The 5,000-nt window shown below is 50.6% G+C and overlaps 1 protein-coding gene across 1 annotated transcript in view; it reads left to right on the forward strand.

The window, feature by feature from the left end:
- The window catches only part of kif17 (kinesin family member 17), a 395,176-nt gene that overhangs the window by 158,727 nt on the left and 231,449 nt on the right, over positions 1 to 5,000 (forward strand). The gene's annotated exons all lie outside the window — the stretch shown is intronic.

Raw genomic sequence — 5,000 nt, forward strand, 5'->3', positions numbered from 1 at the left:
GTGTGTGTCAAACTTGGTGTGTGTGTGTCAAACTTGGTGTGTGTGTGTCAGACTCGGTGTGTGTGTGTGTCAGACTCTGTGTGTGTGTGTGTCAGACTCGGTGTGTGTGTGTCAGACTCGGTGTGTGTGTGTCAGACTCGGTGTGTGTGTGTCAGACTGTGTGTGTGTGTCAGACTCTGTGTGTGTGTGTCAGACTGTGTATGTGTGTGTCAGACTGTGTATGTGTATGTGTCAGACTGTGTATGTGTGTGTGTCAGACTGTGTATGTGTGTGTGTCAGACTGTGTATGTGTGTGTGTCAGACTGTGTGTGTGTGTGTGTCAGACTCTGTGTGTGTGTGTCAGACTCTGTGTGTGTGTGTCAGACTCTGTGTGTGTCAGACTCTGTGTGTGTCAGACTCTGTGTGTGTCAGACTCTGTGTGTGTGTGTGTGTCAGACTCTGTGTGTGCGTGTGTGTCAGACTCTGTGTGTGCGTGTGTGTCAGACTCTGTGTGTGCGTGTGTGTCAGACTCTGTGTGTGTGTGTGTCAGACTCTGTGTGTGTGTGTGTGTCAGACTCTGTGTGTGTGTGTGTGTCAGACTCTGTGTGTGTGTGTGTGTCAGACTCTGTGTGTGTGTCAGACTCTGTGTGTATGTGTGTGTGTGTGTGTGTGTGTGTGTGTGTCAGACTCTGTGTGTATGTGTGTGTGTGTGTGTGTGTGTGTGTGTCAGGCTCCATGTGTGTTTGTCAGTGTCTGTGTGTAGTTCCGTCCATGTGAGTGTGTGTCAGTCCGTGCGTGTGTGTGTCAGTCCGTGCGTGTGTGTGTCAGTCCGTGTGTGTGTGTGTCAGTCCGTGTGTGTGTGTGTCAGACTCTGTGTGTGTGTCAGACTCTGTGTGTATGTGTGTCAGACTCTGTGTGTGTGTGTGAGTGTGTGTGTGTGTGTGTCAGACTCTGTGTGTGTCAGACTCTGTGTGTGTCAGACTCTGTGTGTGTCAGACGGTGTGTGTGTCAGACTCTGTGTGTGTGTGTGTGTGTGTGTGTCAGACTCTGTGTGTATGTGTGTCAGACTCTGTGTGTGTGTGTGAGTGTGTGTGTGTGTGTGTCAGACTCTGTGTGTGTCAGACTCTGTGTGTGTCAGACTCTGTGTGTGTCAGACTCTGTGTGTGTCAGACGGTGTGTGTGTCAGACTCTGTGTGTGTGTGTGTGTGTGTGTGTGTGTGTGTCAGACTCTGTGTGTGTGTGTGTGTGTGTGTGTCAGACTTTCTGTGTGTGTGTGTGTCAGACTTTTTGTGTGTGTGTGTGTCAGACTCTGTGTGTGTGTGTCAGACTCTGTGTGTGTGTGTCAGACTCTGTGTGTGTGTGACAGACTCTGTGTGTGTGTGTGTGTGTGTGTGTGTGTGTCAGACTCTGTGTGTGTGTGTGTCAGTCCGTGTGTGTGTGTGTCAGTCCGTGTGTGTGTGTGTCATTCCGTGTGTGTGTCAGTCCGTGTGTGTGTGTCAGTCCGTGTGTGTGTGTCAGACAGTGTGTGTGTGTGTCAGACCCCGCGTGTGTGTGTCAAACTTGGTGTGTGTGTGTCAGACTCGGTGTGTGTGTGTGTCAGACTCGGTGTGTGTGTCAGACTCGGTGTGTGTGTGTCTGTGTGTGTGTCAGACTCGGTGTGTGTGTGTCTGTGTGTGTGTCAGACTCGGTGTGTGTGTGTCAGACTGTGTATGTGTGTGTGTCAGACTCGGTGTGTGTGTGTCAGACTGTGTATGTGTGTGTGTCAGACTGTGTATGTGTGTGTGTCAGACTCTGTGTGTGTGTGTGTGTGTGTGTCAGACTCTGTGTGCGAGTGTGTATGTGTGTGTGTCAGACTCTGTGTGTGTGTGTCAGACTCTGTGTGTGTGTGTCAGACTCTGTGTGTGAGTGTGTATGTGTGTGTGTCAGATTCTGTGTGTGTGTGTCAGACTCTGTGTGTGTGTGTGTGTCAGACTCTGTGTGTGTGTGTGTGTGTGTCAGACTCTGTGTGTGTGTGTCAGACTCTGTGTGTGTGTGTCAGACTCTGTGTGTGTGTGTGTGTGTGTCAGGCTGTGTGTGTGTGTGTCAGACTCTGTGTGTGTGTGTGTGTGTGTCAGACTCTGTGTGTGTGTGTGTGTGTGTCAGACTGTGTGTGTGTGTGTGTGTCAGACTGTGTGTGTGTGTGTGTGTGTCAGACTCTGTGTGTGTGTGTCAGACTGTGTGTGTGTCAGACTCTGTGTATCTGTGTGTCAGACTCTGTGTATGTGTGTGTCAGACTCTGTGTGTGTGTCAGACTGTGTGTGTGTGTGTGTGTGTGTGTGTGTGTGTGTGTGTGTGTATCAGGCTCCATGTGTGTTTGTCAGTGTCTGTGTGTAGTTCCGTCCATGTGAGTGTGTGTCAGTCCGTGCGTGTGTGTGTCAGTCCGTGTGTGTGTGTGTCAGTCCGTGTGTGTGTGTGTCAGACTCTGTGTGTGTGTCAGACTCTGCGTGTATGTGTGTCAGACTCTGCGTGTGTGTGTGTGTGTGTGTGTCAGACTCTGTGTGTGTCAGACGGTGTGTGTGTGTGTGTGTGTGTGTGTGTGTGTGTCAGACTCTGTGTGTGTGTGTGTGTGTGTGTCAGACTTTCTGTGTGTGTGTGTGTCAGACTTTCTGTGTGTGTGTGTGTCAGACTTTCTGTGTGTGTGTGTGTCAGACTTTCTGTGTGTGTGTGTCAGACTGTGTGTGTGTGTGTCAGACTCTGCGTCTGTGTCAGACTCTGTGTGTGTTTGTCAGTGTGTGTGTAGGTCAGTCCATGTGTGTGTGTGTCAGTCTGTGTGTGTGTGTGTGTCAGTGTGTGTGTGTCAGTCCGTGTGTGTGTCAGTCGGTGTGTGTGTGTCAGTCCGTGTGAGTGTGTGTCAGTCCGTGTGAGTGTGTGTCAGACTCTGTGTGTGTGTGTGTCAGACTCTGTGTGTGTGTGTGTGTGTGTGTGTGTGTGTGTGTGTCAGACTCTGTGTGTGTGTGTGTGTCAGACTCTGTGTGTGTGTGTGTCAGACTCTGTGTGTGTGTGTGTGTGTGTGTGTGTATGTCAATGTGTCAGTGTGTGTGTCAGACTGAGTGTGTGTGTGTGAGGCTGTGAGTGTGTGTGTGTCAGGCTGTGTATGCATGTGCCAGGCTGTGTGTGTGCGTGTGCCAGGCTGTGTGTGTGTGTGTGTCAGACCGTGTGTGTCAGACCGTGTGTGTCAGACTCTGTGTGTGTCAGACTCTGTGTGTGTCAGACTCTGTGTGTGTGGCAGACTCTGTGTGTGTATGTGTGTGTCAGACTGTGTGTGTGTGTGTGTGTGTGTCAGACTCTGTGTGTGTGTGTGAGTGTTTATGTGTGTGTGTCAGATTCTGTGTGTGTGTGTCAGACTCTGTGTGTGTGTGTGTGTGTGTGTCAGACTCTGTGTGTGTGTGTGTGTCAGACTCTGTGTGTGTGTGTGTGTGTGTGTGTCAGACTCTGTGTGTGTGTGTGTGTGTGTCAGACTCTGTGTGTGTGTGTCAGACTCTGTGTGTGTGTGTGTGTGTGTGTCAGACTCTGTGTGTGTGTGTGTGTGTGTGTGTGTGTCAGACTGTGTGTATGTGTGTGTGTCAGACTCTGTGTGTGTGTGTCAGACTGTGTGTGTGTCAGACTCTGTGTATGTGTGTGTCAGACTCTGTGTATGTGTGTGTCAGACTCTGTGTGTGTGTCAGACTGTGTGTGTGTGTGTGTGTGTGTGTGTGTGTGTGTGTGTGTGTGTATCAGGCTCCATGTGTGTTTGTCAGTGTCTGTGTGTAGTTCCGTCCATGTGAGTGTGTGTCAGTCCGTGCGTGTGTGTGTCAGTCCGTGTGTGTGTGTGTCAGTCCGTGTGTGTGTGTGTCAGACTCTGTGTGTGTGTCAGACTCTGCGTGTATGTGTGTCAGACTCTGCGTGTGTGTGTGTGTGTGTGTGTCAGACTCTGTGTGTGTCAGACGGTGTGTGTGTCAGACTCTGTGTGTGTGTGTGTGTGTGTGTGTGTGTGTGTGTGTGTGTGTCAGACTTTCTGTGTGTGTGTGTGTCAGACTTTTTGTGTGTGTGTGTCAGACTTTCTGTGTGTGTGTGTGTGTGTGTGTCAGACTCTGTGTGTGTGTGTGTGTGTGTGTGTGTGTGTTTGTCAGGCTCCATGTGTGTTTGTCAGTGTCTGTGTGTAGTTCCGTCCATGTGATTGTGTGTCAGTCCGTGCGTGTGTGTGTCAGTCCGTGCGTGTGTGTGTCAGTCCGTGCGTGTGTGTGTCAGTCCGTGTGTGTGTGTGTCAGTCCGTGTGTGTGTGTGTCAGACTCTGTGTGTGTGTCAGACTCTGCGTGTATGTGTGTCAGACTCTGCGTGTGTGTGTGTGTGTGTGTGTGTGTCAGACTCTGTGTGTGTCAGACGGTGTGTGTGTGTGTGTGTGTGTGTGTGTGTGTGTGTCAGACTCTGTGTGTGTGTGTGTGTGTGTGTGTGTGTCAGACTTTCTGTGTGTGTGTGTGTCAGACTTTCTGTGTGTGTGTGTCAGACTTTCTGTGTGTGTGTGTGTCAGACTCTGTGTGTGTGTGTGTCAGACTCTGCGTCTGTGTCAGACTCTGTGTGTGTTTGTCAGTGTCTGTGTGTAGGTCAGTCCATGTGTGTGTGTGTCAGTCTGTGTGTGTGTGTGTGTCAGTGTGTGTGTGTCAGTCCGTGTGTGTGTGTCAGTCCGTGTGTGTGTCAGTCCGTGTGTGTGTCAGTCCGTGTGTGTGTCAGTCCGTGTGTGTGTCAGTCCGTGTGTGTGTGTCAGTCCGTGTGTGTGTGTCAGTCCGTGTGTGTGTGTCAGTCCGTGTGTGTGTGTCAGTCGGTGTGTGTGTGTCAGTCCGTGTGAGTGTGTGTCAGACTCTGTGTGTGTGTGTGTGTCAGACTCTGTGTGTGTGTGTGTGTGTGTGTGTGTGTGTGTGTGTGTGTGTGTCAGACTCTGTGTGTGTGTGTGTGTGTGTCAGACTCTGTGTGTGTGTGTGTCAGACTCTGTGTGTGTGTGTGTGTGT

This window comes from Carcharodon carcharias, chromosome 15 (assembly GCF_017639515.1).
Source record: "Carcharodon carcharias isolate sCarCar2 chromosome 15, sCarCar2.pri, whole genome shotgun sequence".
Lineage (NCBI taxonomy): Eukaryota > Metazoa > Chordata > Chondrichthyes > Lamniformes > Lamnidae > Carcharodon > Carcharodon carcharias.